The following is a 14,972-nucleotide window of genomic DNA, read 5'->3' on the forward strand; positions in this document are numbered from 1 at the left end:
CCTGTTTTGTGAACATTCTTTAGCAAAATGATTGGGACTCCCACAGATGAAACAGCGATTCCTATTGCTAGTACGAGCTGGCTGCTGAGCATTGGGCCTTGGGCCTTACTGCTAGAAGTTAGGGAGACGTGGAGCTCCCTGCTGCTAAGGTGGCCTGATGACCCAATGCCCAGGCTGTGGGGTTCTCTGAGAAACTCTAGGTCGAGCATCCTGGACTAGCCGAAACTTTGGGTTCGGGGCACTAACTGAGGCCATTGTAGCCTTCCTCTTTTTATCTGCATGGTGAGCCCTGATACAGTCCTCCTACGATATCACCAAGCTCACCAACTCATTATAACTGTTTACCTTGATGGGGTTCAGTTGTTCTCTGAGCTTGGTGTTCAGACCTCGATGGAAATGGTTGTTCTTCTTCTCATTTGTCTTAGCATGATAGCCTGCATACTGGCACAAGTCATTAAAGGCCTGAGCATATTGGAGCACATTGCGCGTGCCCTGAGTCAGTGCCAAGAACTCATTCAGCTTTCTCTCCATAAAACCCTCTGGAATATGATTGTAACATCCCTAGTTTTGAGTTAGTCTTTAAAAGCCTGGTTAGAGTGTTTAAGAGTTGGAACTTAGCACCTAAGTTTGATTTTATCTCTAATTAAGGGCAAACTTCACATAAGCACCAAAAAAATCACCAATAGGGGCTAATTTGAACAAAACTAAGTCAAAAAAAGGGGTAAGTTTGAAAAACACTCAAACTAGGTTTGAATTGTAGCAAACATGCCAAAAATCCCAAAGAGTAAAGTTGAAATTGAAACTTAGACACTGAAATTGCCAAAATACCCTAAAAAGGCACTTTTGGGGGGCAGTTTTTTTTAATCCCAAATTTTATATAACAACTCAAACTTTTCCAATATAAAGTTGTAGAACTTTTCAAAACAAACAACTTTGCTTATTTGAGTTTTTCCTGATTTGAAGAGGAAGAGGTTCAAAATTTGGGTTCAAGTTCAGTGGTATTTCAAAACTTAGTTTGAAAATCTCTAAGTCCTTTGAATCCGTGTTCCTCCAAACTTTGATGGTCTGTATTTCCAAATCTAAAACAGTTTTGAACTTGAAACCTTTCTAAGAGTTGGAGTTTGAAATGTGGACAGCAACTTTTAGTTTTGAACTTTTTCAAGTTTGGTTTGAAATTTTGCGCAAAATCTCCCCAAATATTGCTGCCCCGCACGCGATGCGCCTGCCCACGTGCCCGCAATCGTGGTGATCGTGAACAGCGCGTCGTGGCGCACCACGCGGCACTGCCCCACCGGCAATGTGACCCGATGGCCCGGCCCTTCGCCCAACCATCCCGCGCGCACATCCCCACCTCCCTGCGACGCATCTTTGCTGGCCAATGGCCTCCTGATGCCCACGCGTGCCCTGCCCACCCGCCGTGCACGCCACCGCCACATCATAAAGACTCACCGGCGCTCGCCGCTCCGCCTCTCACCGGCTTGATGCGATAGGACGGCCCTCCTCCCTGGCCAACCCCAGCGTGCGACAAAGCGCATCCTTGCGCTCCGCTATCTTCCACGGCCAATGGCCGAAGATCGCCCACATCGCCTCCACCCAACCGCCGCGTGTGCTCGCCGCTCTGCCAGTGGCACACGACCCTCATCCTCACACCCAACCACTACTCAAGCTGCCCATGAGCCATTGGCTCGCCCGTGGCTCCCCCTCACCCTCGCCTGCCTATAAAAGGCTACCCAGGGCCATCGCTGGTGCCTCACCCGAGCCCTCTCCCCTCCGCCACCCAGAAACAGAGCGCCGCCACCCCACCTCACCGTGGAGCTTTTCCCTCTGGTGCTTCCCGCCGCCTCCAGAGCCCCCTAGAGCCCATCCCGAGCATCACCGCAGCTCCCCGCGCCTACTTCTGGTCGGTTCCATTGCTGCAGTCGTCGAAACAGCGTCGCCTTGCCGCCGCGACCCGCTCTACCGCGAGCAGCCCCCATCCAACCCTCTCCGCCCCCAACTCCTTCAGCGAACCTCACCACGGTGAGCAGCACTTCGCACCCGAGCTTTTCCCTCCCCATCTAGCACCGCCACTCGCCAGTAATATCTCCGGCAAGTCGCCAGCCGGGCCAGGGGTCTATTTGAAAGGCCCCAAATCTTTCTGAGGCCCTTAATGTGAAAAGATGGGACCTTTCTATGAAGTTTCAAAAACCTCCAGGGACCCGTGCAAAACCTGTTTAACCTTTTCTTTTTAAAATGGTTTAAATTGGCTGAAACTTTGAAGATGCATAGCAAATTGTAGAAAAATGCTTAAAATGTGAAACTAGCTTTGTTAGACTCTAGATGATGAGTAGTTTTACAGAAAAATGATTTTGAACATGTTACTGTTGTGTTTATCCCTTAGGTTTTTATTTCATGTTTAAGCCAATAAATCACCCAAAATGGATAAAAATGCAAGATCACTTTTGTTAGGTTCTTGATACCTCTATTTAACTAGGAAAAATACTAGTTTATGTCTGCAACATGTGTTTACCTTGCTCAATTAATTGCATGTGGTTTAATACGCTTAAAGTAGGATAAATAGCTGTCATGCTCAATAATCCTTGGAAATTTTACAGTATCCTCTGTTGGTGATAGTGAAGCTTCTGTAAAAAAAAATTCAGCACCATATCCTGTTTGATGCTATCAGAAACAAGTTTTGAAGTTATAGCTAGTTAAATGGAGTAACAACAATTAATGAATAAGAAGGGTAAAATGGGAAATGTACATCTTGGTTGTTAAGAAATTCAAAAATAGGATAACTTTCCAAATGAGTTTTGAGAAACCCTAAAGTGACCCCACCCTTTCTTTGTGAAATCTAAGTTTCCAAAACCTTATATGTGTACACAATCACCATCAATCAAACCCAGGGTTTAAAACACGAAATCACTTTATCTCACAAAGAACTCAGTTTAAATCTTAACTTGGGTCACATGTTAAACTTATACTCTGCGAAATCTTATGAATCCATCATGCTCATAAAAATCGTGAAACTTGAACTATTGCATATGCATCTCGTCTAGAAGCGAATCTCGTAGACGGGATGTACGAGCTGCTCCCGACGATCGAGGAAGTACCTGCTGAGCTGCATCACATCAAGGTTGAGCAAGAGCCCAGTCAAGCTTCAAGCGAGCCCCCCACTAACTTAGAACACGAAGGCAAGCCCTGGAGCACAACCCAGTTTTCTAAATTTATGCAATATCTATGTTACTTATGCTTGTGCATTTACATTCATAGGAGTTGATTGAAAACCTAGTTGCATGATCTTAGGTACCTATGGTTGAACAATAGTATGGTAGGCCGAGTAGCTGCAATGCTAAAGTAGGATTCGGTAAAAGTCGAGTGATTTCCTATCACTCGCGAGTTATAGGAGATGCTTGCTTATTTACTACAACCATAAGCATGATGGGTAGGGCTGCGCTTTGGTTCTAACTCGGTGGAATTGCCCTATCTGTCTAGTAATAAATGTGCTAAGGCCGAAATGTAACGGTGTTCGTGATCAAGTGTTTGAAAGTACAAATCTCATACCTAGTAGCCCCTGATGCATTATGTGGGTACAAGTGCAGTCATGGTACAGCAACATTTCGGGATCGTGAGGCCTTGTATCTATAACAACCTAGCCTAATTAAACCATGTTTAAATCATAAATAAAGTCATTAGAGCATAAAGAAGAACCTTGGCAGTGGAGCAAGCAGGTAAAAAGACACTTGTGCCCCTCAAAAGCTAAACCGCTGTTTAAATAGTAACTCACATTTTTGCTTAAGAACTTAAAAATCTGTCCAACTAAGAGCTGTAAAACTAAACCTTCCTAACAAATTTTATTTTTGGTGTTTTGCTTGAATATGAGTAGAAGACCTTCAAAAACTCAAAGTTCAAAACTGTGTCAATTTAAGAAAAACAGTTAAAGTCTCAAATTTGGGGCTCTTTATTTCGAAATTTCTAATATAAACTCAAGCTTAGCTCTATACAAAAATTGTAGAGCTTCAATCCCTTAACAACTTTGGTTAAAGGAGCAAGGTCAAAATCTGCACAGAAGGTTTTCGAAATCCAAGTCAAAGTCAGTTAGTTTGGTCAACCCAGCCCTGACCTGCAATCTAGAGTTAGTTTGGTCAACCCAGCCCTGACCTGCAATCTAGACTAAGTCTAGAATTTAGTTCAACCAGGCACCTTGGCGTGAGCTTATCTCTCAAAAGTTGAGCATAATATCAGAAAAACCCTTTATAAGAGTTGGATAACTAAGTTTATACAACAACTTTGTCAATTAGACTCAGGTCAAATTCGCATCAGAAACCTTTCAAATTTTGTACTCAAGTCAGCCAAAAACCCAAAAATAAGCCAAGTTGTCGTTTTTGCGTAAGTCCGAAAAACTGACGTACCTCCAAACTTTGAGGCTTTTTATCTTTAAATCTGCCATGATTTTGCACTCGGTTCAATTATGAAAATTGAACTTGGATATGAGGACTACAACTTTTGTTAAGGGAGTTAATGTTGCACGGTTCAAGAATCGGGAGATCTAGGCACTTGAAGATCGACCTGGCGAGGGATCCCGCAAATCCCTCAGCCCAGAGCGCGCCAGAGCACGCGCACCACGCGCTCCTGAGCGCCGCCGCCATGTGGCGCGGCCTCACCGGCGCAGCGCCCCCACCCGGTCACCGGCTCCGGCAAGATGTCGCCTCGTGCACCTCGCCGCCAGTGAGAGCGCGCTCGCCCTGCCGCGTCTGCGCTACCCCGCTCCGCTCGAGGGCACGCCCCGCCCCGAGAGCGTGCACCCCCGCAGACGCCTACTCGACGCCGCCGCCAACTGCTGCCCCGGCCGCAACGCCTCGAGCGCCTGCCTCGCCAACCCGATGCCCCGACAAAGCTGTCCCTCGCTCGCACGCCCGCTCCACCCAATGCCTGCTGCACCCTCGCCTACTGCGCCACCCTCCCTCCTCTGTACGCCAATGGCGCCGCCACCATTAATGGCCGCCGCTTCGCCCGACGCCCTCTAGTCCCGTCCACTAGCGCTACTACCTCCGCCTCGCTCGCCGCTCCGCCCTGGCCCTATAAAGGAAGGCCTGGCGCCGCCTGTGCCCCTTTCCCCGCTTGGCCTTGCCTCACCGAAGCTCCTCTGCTCTCACTCTCCTCTCCGCCGCACACCTCTCCATGGAGCTCCCCCTTCCACACCGCCCAGCACCTCGCCGACACCACCAACAGATTCGCTTCCCCCAAGCGCAGCTCTAGAGCCCATCCGTTGGCCACGAAGAGTTCCGCCGCCGCCGGAACACCGCTGCCCGTAGCCATCACCACCGCATGCCGTCCGACGCCGCATTCCGCCCTGGCCGAGCCTCCCCGTCACCCCCAACCGCTTCAAACCGGCCCAAGGTGAGCTCGTCAGCCTTCCCGGCCCCTTACTGCCCCAAGGCCACCGGCGCTTCGTCGGGATTTTGCCCGCCCACCGCCGTGTGCCGCCTGGGGACCCGATTGCGATTGAGAAAATCAAATCTGGGGCTTTAGTGTAAAAACTAGGGACCCTTGCATGATTAAACCATAGACCCAGGGGCTAGACTGCAAGTTTGCCTCAGTTTTTGTTTTAATATTGGCAGAAAATGTATTTAATTTTGGAAATTCACAAAAACTTGTAGAAAATTTAGAAAAATGTCAAACCAATTTTGCTAGACTCAGTATAAAGTTTAGTTTCTAATAAAAATACTTTTGGCACATGTATGTGCTAGGATTAATGTTATATGTTTTAATCCTTGTTTAAGCCTTTTTAAATCATAATGAATTGCAGAATACCGCTAAAAAGGTAAATCCAACTCTCAAGTGCTTGTTTCAGAGAATGGAAGCTTATAAAAATGATTTGGAGCCTAGCTCAGATGTTTAAATCTTTGTTTTAGTTTTACCATGGAAATCTAAGGTTGCTTTTGTCTTTTGCATAATAATTAAACCAGATATGATAAAATTGTGAAACAAATTGGAATAGGTCAGTGGTATAGTGTAGTTTGTAGGAAAAACATAGAATCTGATCAGAAGCATAAGAAAAACCACTTTCCTTTTTAGGGAAGAATAAATAGGGTAAATGTATGGAAAAAGATGCCCTTCACTAAACATTATCAAAAATTCACCAAAATCTCTATATCACCCCTATAACTCCCTGTTAAAATTTCATGACCAGTTTCATATTGATTTCTGTTTTAAAAATGTTTAATTATATGCTACCTTAGGGTAATAAAGTAATTCTAATTCTTTTTATGCACCTTCAATGGATTCCAAATTTATACAGCAGCTTAATCATGTTAAAGTTAAGTTACTGGTAAAGTTTCAACTTCATAGCTTGTTGTTTGAAGATGGAAATAAATTTACAAGATGAGCCCAGCTAAATGAAAGAAAGCAACCTTAAATAATGATAAAGATAATTTTTTTTGGAAGAGGTACAAAAGAACATTCAGAAATAGGATAACTTTCCGATCTAAAGTTTAATAAAGTTTAGTGTATATATGTACACCATCACCATCAATTCCACCCCAGGTTTTGTACCACAACACACCCTACCTTGTGTAGATAAAGAAGGTGTAGAACCTTGTTTAGGTGAATGTGGTCATAATGTAATTTCTACTTCCGTGCTAATTCGTGTGTTACATCCTATGAGAAATCCTGGAAAACTTAACTTGATGCATTGCATTTCGTGTAGAGCTGAACCTTACTGACGAGACTTATGAGCTTCACCCGGCGCCAGAAGAAGGAGACGTACCTAAGGCAAGCCCCGGAGCATAAATTCCTATCTTTAACTACTTGCAATATATTTGGTTGCTTGATTGTGCATTTACATTTTTAGGAATTGATTGCAACCATACATGCAAGACTTAGTACCCTTTGATCTGAACACTAGTATGATAAGTCGAGTAGTTGCAATGCTTAATAGGACTCGGTAAAAGTCGAGTGATTTCCCGTCACTCGCGAGTTATAGGAGTTGATTGCTTTCCTTTTGTTACAACTATAAGGACGATGGACGGGGTAGGGCTCTGTGAACTATTTTTGGTAGTCGGTGGATTGCCCCATCTGTCTACATGAAATTGGACTAAGGTTGAGATGTGATAGTGTTCGTGATCAAGTGTTTAAAAGTACTAATCTCATACCTAGTATGGGATGGGGAAGCCTAGTACCTGATTGACTCGGAATGTGAGCGGATCGTTCCACTATCTTTGGAACGGAGTTCCCTTGCGGCCGCATGTGGTGACAAGTGCGGTCATAGAATGACAAAGGCCGGGTCTATGGAGCCTTGTACCAAGGGAAGTAGGCCCCACACGGGTCTGGGAATTGATGGAGACGGCTAACAAATGAAGCGACCCTTCGCGGTGTGCAGATGTCATGGGATTAGGTTCGCCATGCATGGTTAAGAAATTCGAACCGATTCGTCTGCCTCTCGCAACTTGGGACTGCTTGATCGCTATGCTACAGTGAGTAAGAATGGAACTTGATGATGATTTAATATTGATGCTTGTCATAAATTGCTTGGAAACTATGCTTGTTTAGTATAGTTGCTAACTTAGACTGGTAAATGAACGTAGAACTTGTGGCTAAAATATTAAAAGTAAGGACCTACACTAGTTGCTTTTGGCAAAAACAAACCCCCTAGCCAAAAAGCTTGCATGTCTAGGTATTGGTGGAATAGTACCACCAGTCGGTTAAGTCTTGTTGAGCATAGTTGCTTAGCCTTGCTTGTTGCATATCTTTTCAGGTGATGTTGATACCTCTGAGTTCACTGCAAGTGGCACTTGGCCTACCCAACTTCCTCCTGGTTGGACGGTTGAGTGGGATCCCTCCTCGAATGGTGAGAATCGGGATCATTGATGTCATGATCGGCTTCGTCATGATATCCTGCAACGACGTTAGCTTCCGCCTAGTTATTTCTATTGCCTGAACTCTGCAAGTTATGTTGAATTTTGAACTAGATGTTGTAATAATTCAATGCACTTATTTAATCTGGATGGACTATTGTAATCTCTGGAACCACTCACCTTCGTGTGAGATTTACTTTCTCGATCCTGTGTTAAGTGGTTAATCGGATGAAATCCGACGGAATATCGAATTAATTTGGTTAAAGTACATGATCGCGTGTTAGGCGACTTAAGTGTGCCTAGCCATGTGCCTGGGAATTGATGGGGACAGCTGACATTTGTGGACCCTTCGTGGTACGCAATGTCGTGAGATTAGGTTCACCTTGCAAGGTTTGAAAACTGGATTCGAATCGTCTGCCTCTTACAGTTTGAGACTGCTAGACTGCTATACTGCACTAAGTAACAAGTGGAACAAAGAATGATTATTTTAATGATGATGCTTGGAATAAAATGTTTGATTAACAATTTAATCAAGCATCAGTATTAATCATCATCCTTTGTTCCACTTCTTACTCAGTGCGGAATAGTGATCAAGCAATCTCAAACTGTGAGAGGTAGACGATTCGAATCGAGTTTCTTAACCTTGCAAGGTGAACCTAAACCCACGACATATGCGTCCCACACCGGATCCACACACGTCAGCCGTCCCCATCAATCCCCGACACGTGGCTAGGGCCTACTTCCCTTGGATACAAGGCCCCATGGTCTCGGAATGATATCGTACAATGACTGCACTTGTACCCACATGCTGCAGTAGGGGAACCAAGTTCCAGAGAGAGTGGGAAGTATGCCCACGTCCCGGACCAATCAGGTACTATGCTTCCCTATTCCATACTAAGTATGAGCTTAGTACTTTCAAACACTTAACCACGAATACCGACACATTATGACCTTAGCAGCTTTCTTCTAGACAGACGGGGCAATCCACCAATTCAGAACCAATTGCCTGGCCTCGTCCGTCATCCTTATAGTTTCAACATAAGTAAACAGGCAACTCCTATAACTTGTGAGTGACAGGAAATCACTCGACTTCTACCGAGTTCCTATTTAGCATAGCAACTACACGATCTATCGTGCTAGTATTCAGAACATAGGTACCTAGGATCATGCAACTAGGGTTTCAAACAACTCCTATGAACCTAAATGCACAAACATTAGTGACATAAGTAGTGCATAAATTTAGAAAACCGGGTTACGTTCCTTCATCGCGGTTAGCTCTACACGACATGCATATGCAAGATTTCAGTTTCATGCTTTTATGTGTAGGTTGCATTTCATAAACATTGTAAAATCTTAGGGTGTATTCTGGATCACATTTATTTAGACAAGAGTTAAACTTCTTTTCTTCACAAAACAACTTGGTTGGAAAGAAAATATGGCTTTTAGGTTGATGGTGATTGTGTACACATATAATATTTTAACAACTTTGACTTCACCAAAGAAGGGTGGGGGTCACTCTAGGGTTGATCAAGCTTCATTTGGAATATTATTCTATTTCTGAATGTTTTTCTATACCTTAGTGCATTTACCATTTTTCCCTTCTCATAAACTATTTGTTTTTATTCCTTTTTCTTGGTTTAACTTCCATAAATGTTTCTGGTAGCTTATGATAAGATATGATTCCAAAAATTTTACAGAGGCTTCCTAATCACATCAATGAGCTACTGTAAAATTTTGGGATGCATTGAACTTCTACAAAATTAATTAAAATTAAAATAGTACCCTATGGTAGATTGTAAGGATCTATTTTTAACTCAGGTTTCTAGGACAATATGAATCTACATATTTTACAGAAGGTTTCCAAGTCTTAACAGAGGCTACTTTAAACTTTTCCAACATTTATTGAGTATTTTAACTATTTATCATATTTTAAGTTTATTAAACCACATTAAGGAAGAACCTTATTAGAAAAAGCGTTGATTATCCTACTGCCATTTCCTTTGTCCAGTGGTCATTTTATGACTAACCAGGACTAAGTAAATTTGCAATATTAAGTTACTAACTCACACTACTTGAGTGACGAGGTATGGCAGCAAGGCTAGGAAGGTCATCACAGTAAAACATAGGTTCTACTAAAGTGCTAAGATAACTTAAAAGAAACCCATAGTGACGCCTAGTTACGCTTTCATTTTAAACAGTAAGCGACTATAAGCTAAGTGGTTGGCCTTAATTCTTTTTGGGTTCAAGCTCGATTTTTATGCCGGCCTTGGCTCAAGGTTTACATTGTCCGACAATTTGCTCTCTAAGGAAATGAAATGCGTGCATGCATTAGGGATGATGCTATGAGTGCAAAAGCTCATGAAATGCATGGAATGATAAAAGAAACAGTAAGAAATCACTGAGTAACAAAACAACCTTGCTAACAACAATACCAAATCACACAAGAACGACAAAAGAAACCATTTTGCACAATAAGCTAAACAAGCACGAATTTGTAAGATTCAAGTCTTTTGTTGAGAAATAAACATGAAATAAATCTCACTAGTAGGAGATAGCAACACAAAACTATGTGAGGTGGATTCATTTCAAAATCAATTTTTAATGTGTAGATATAGCTTAAACAAGTTAAACTACCATTTAACATTTTAAATCTAAAATATCATGAAAACCATCTAATCCAGTAGCACAACTTTTAGATCTTGAACATGCATGTCACAAGTGAACTAACAAAAGTGGTTTCACCATCTTTAGAGCACTAGGTGATTTATAATGCATCTAATGGCTCTCACACCAAATAAATCATAGCACAAGATATCGAACAGCAACGTGCACATACTCAGCTCTAAAATAAACTAGGCTTCACAAGCAATCCAACGCAACAAGAATCACATTTTTAGCATTTTTCTACTAGTTTCTATGCATTTTCAAAGTTGTCAACATTTTAAAACTAGCCATTTTAAAACCAGTCCGAAACTATTTGCAAGCTAACCCTAGAAAATATTTTCCCCTCACAGATCTACCTTTTCCTTAACATTCTACAATCTGTGTTTTGCTATCTAGCCCCTGGAAACAATCCCACCTCAAACATAAACCTGTGACTTTATGGATAACCCCCTAAACTTTCTTTCCCAAAAGCAATAAAGTCCATCTTCAACCTCCAGATGCTACAACACAGGCACGGGACACAACAGGCAGGGAGTCATGATTCTGACCGACGCAGGGGGAAGGCGGCACCATGCCTAGGTTCAGGGGACCCCTTGGTGCAGCATAGGTAGGGAGGAAGGGGGCGGACAGGAAGGGTTCCACGAGGCGGTGGGGAACGCTGGCGGCATCGCTGGGAACGGGCGAGGAAACTTAAGGCAAACGGAAAACAGGCGCAAGCATCACGGTTAGGAGCTCACCTAGGTTCCATTTGAGGCATTGGTTGGCGATGAGGGAGGCTGGTAGGAGGGGCACCACATTGGGGTGGAGCCAGCGGTGGAAAAGTTCCTGGAACTTTGGGGGAACTTCGATTCCCGTCGATTTGGTGGATGATTGATGGAGAGGAGGGGCTGAGGATGTAGCCAAGGAAGGGGCGCATCTCTGGGCAAGAGGAATTTGGTGGAGGTAGAGGGATGGTGGAGGAATCGGCCAGGGAACGAAGGTGTCTCAAGAACTCGGCCATGGGAAAAGCTCCTGGAGTTTTGAGGTTTGAGAGACTCTGGCTTGGAGGAGAGGGCCATCTTATGGCAAGGTGAGGTGAGGATAAGGATGGGCGCGAGGAGATAAGGGTGACACAGCATGGGGGCCATGGATTGGCAGCGAGGGGCGGTGCCGGAGGTGTTGCGCCTGGTGGCACTCATGCCGTCCAGGAGGAGCGCCGGCCAACCATGGGCGACGGAAGGCGTGGGAGATAGGGGGAGGGCACGTGGGAGGATGCTTGGGTGGCCTATGGGTGGAAGAGGAGCCCTGCAGGGGCTAGGGAGCACCAATTCGCTGATCTTTGGGCTACGTGCCAGTGACGAGCGTGCAGGTGGCGAGAGGTTGAAGATGGGGCGACTGCCATGTGGGCCCACGGATTTTTCAGCCATTAAATTTTGCTCCCTTAAATGACCTAGCTACAGGTGCTCAAAAATTGCCCAAAAATACTTTTTGGAAAGATAAAATCACCAAAAACACAATGTATTAAGAATAAACTCAAAAGCTTTATAGTTTGCACACAATTGACAAAATAAAACAGCTAAAATTGAACTTTAAATGGATTTTTGACACAAAACAACATCTCGTAAAAATTTGGTAAAAATATTTTAAAATCACTAGATGGTATCTAGTATTTAAATAAAATATTTGGGGGCACAGTTATATGGAAGAAATTGGGGTTCCTTCACAAATTTGATTTTTCACCAAAAAATAACAAAATTCTAGGCACTTAACAATGCATGGCCAAAACATTCATTTATGCACAAATAATGCTGATGATGGTCAACTATGCACAAATGATTCTCATGATGCTTAATTATGCATGATGATGCTCATGATGCGTGTTGTGGCGAAGGTGTCATGTTTAATGTGTGTTTTCTCATCAAGTTTGAACTACGCGGTTATATGTCCAAAGGTGAAAGTGTGAGAACAAGGTATGTGCTAAACTTTCATAAAGGCCAACAAGGTGAAAGGCTTGACGGATTTGGAGACAGGGTTGTGTTGAATTTTGGGTGGGCAACCGGTCAAAGCTGTTTTTGGATTGGATTTTAAAATTTGACCAAACTTCGACTTGATTTTGGAACACTCTCTGCTCAAAATCATAGGAAGTACTATGAGTGGAAGGTATTTTGTTTGAAAAGGGCTAACACTTGTATATTGGTCAAAATTTAAGTTCTTATATAAAATTTATTTTTATTTGCTTCAGAAGTGATTCTCAACACGAGGGAGTTTCAACACTTGGTTCAAAATCTGAGGTATTTTTGGACCTTAACTCTCAGCAAATTGGAGTTAGCTTTGATTTGCTTCTTAATCATCCTGTTGATTATTTGATTTAAGTTCTTAATTACTCGGGATGTCACAGCCCCCATGAGTGAAACATGACAAAAAAAAAAGTCGATCTCAATAAGTTGAGAGTGAAAATCAGTTGTGAACCAGATTTGAGCATTAATATGATTTTCAATGAAAAGATTGTTGACTATAAAGATGTATATCATTAAGAACGTATAGAAATCATATGTCTCAAGTCACTCTCACCCTTTGAATCGGTAAAGGACACAGCTACCAATAGAAATAGGCCTATGATTAATTTGGGACTCAAGGGCGGTGCTATAGGATGGTCCGTGTGGGCCAGGACCACCCTGGAAATCTAGCCCAAGGTCCTATCATGACCATTCCGATCTATAAAAAAATGTTACCTTTTTGCCAAAATTGCAAGTTCGGAGCCATAAGGCTCGTGGTAACCTATATGGTAACCTATACGGCCGAAATTGCATGAGAACAATCTGGTATCGGCAAGTATGTCTCATCTGCCCCATGTGTCCCTTACTCTCTCCTATCTCCCCTAAGACACTAACCCTAGATACTTTGGTAGGTGTCTAGGCCTTCTCGGTGGCCGGCGTAGCGTAGCACCGGGACCTACAGGAGCTAGCGAGCCACGATGCCCCTATGCAGTTGCACACCTATAGCGGAGTTGTGAGGTACGAAGACTTGATTTGTGTTCGATCAGTTTCAGTTCGATTTTAGGATTTCATATTGGCATTGGAATGGTAAATTTATATATTGCATATCTCTCGTATATTTGTTGAAACATGAAGAGGAAAGGAGAATTGCATCTCTTTTTCAGAATTATGCTGCAAAAAAGTTGTTGGTAAGTTTAGCCACCTAGCTTGATTCTAGCTGAAATGGATTTTGGCTGATCCAATTCACCGAATTCGGGACCAATAATGAGAACCAAAGTCATTCACCATGCCAGACTAGAGGGAGCCACATTTCTACTTCAAGTTGTGCCAACTCTCATATACCGTACACTCCTACATTGGATAACAACCATGTGTTTCCTTCTTTGTTAGTCATGTCGCTATTATTTTTGAAATTTTTTTGAGAAATCAGGTGGGAACATCGTGATTTTTAACATAATATTCCTCACTTGCACAATATTGTTTTTACTGTATGTGGGATAAGAAAATTGGTACTCCCTCTGTCCCAAATTTTAAGTCATTTTTTAATGTTTTTTAGATTCATAGGTTTTGCTATGATGCATAGTAAAAGGTATGAACCTAGAAAACTAAAAAATGACTTATAATTTGGGAGGGAGGGAGTACGTATATAACATGTCATGATATTCTCTGTGAAGATTTTATTCTCATTAATTAGCATGCAACATAGAATTTTCAGGTGACATGAAATCAAATTTAAGAAGTGAGAGAAGTAAGCGGTTTAATTATCTAGATGAAACCACGTATGATTACAAGACCTGAGAACATATATGGGTTGAAAATAGGAGAACCGATAGCAACCAATCACACGAACATAGTACATATAAGGGAGTAGATGGTATAGAGTGATGGAGATATAGAGACCGGACAGCAAGAAAATTAAATCACTGGACCACTACCGGAGAACTAACCTTCTATCTAGGTGCTTTTGTCCCAGTTAACTTTGGACCTGGGACTAAATGTCTTTCGTCCCAGGTCAAAAATGAAGCACCAAAGGCCACCACCAGGGGGGCTTTAGTCCCGGTTGTTACGGCTAAAAAATCTAGCACCAACGCCCCCCTGTCCCGGTTGGAATTTCCAACCGGGACAAAAGGGGGGCTTTCCACATGGCGCCCCTCTCTCTCCACCTTCCCTATCTTCTTCCAGGTAGCGCTCTCCTCCTCTCCACCTTATCTTTTTCCTCTCCTCATCCTCTCCACCGGCACCTCCCCTCCTCCCTCTCCTCATCCTCTACTCCCTCTCTGCACCGCTGCCGCCCCCTCCCCTCCTGCCGCCACCACCCTTCCCCCTTCTGCTGCCCCTCCCCTTCCCCCTTCTGCTCGCCCTTCAATGGCAGTAGTGGGGCGAGGGCAGGGCAGTGGCGCGGCCGAGCGGCGGCAGGCGGCCACCGGCACATGCGGTTTGGGCGGGCGTGGGCGGAGGCGGGCGGGGACAGGCGGAGGCGGGCGGCGGCGGAGCGGAG

The 14,972-nt window shown here is 43.8% G+C and overlaps 1 non-coding gene across 2 annotated transcripts; it reads right to left on the reverse strand.

Annotated features, from left to right (window-relative positions):
- Positions 1–2,726: 2,726 nt before the first annotated feature.
- On the reverse strand, positions 2,727–11,874 carry LOC117842687 (uncharacterized). 2 transcript variants are annotated; one of them, XR_011897645.1, is made up of 2 exons: positions 11,237–11,874; positions 2,727–7,875 (listed from the first exon to the last, which is right to left on the reverse strand). It is a non-coding gene; the product is annotated as an uncharacterized protein (transcript). The 2 variants fall into 2 exon arrangements; XR_011897646.1 differs by having other exon boundaries at positions 2,727–11,169.
- Between the last annotated feature and the right edge of the window lie 3,098 nt (positions 11,875–14,972).

The sequence above is a fragment of the Setaria viridis genome, chromosome 2 (genome assembly GCF_005286985.2).
Source record: "Setaria viridis chromosome 2, Setaria_viridis_v4.0, whole genome shotgun sequence".
Classification (NCBI taxonomy): Eukaryota; Viridiplantae; Streptophyta; class Magnoliopsida; order Poales; family Poaceae; genus Setaria; species Setaria viridis.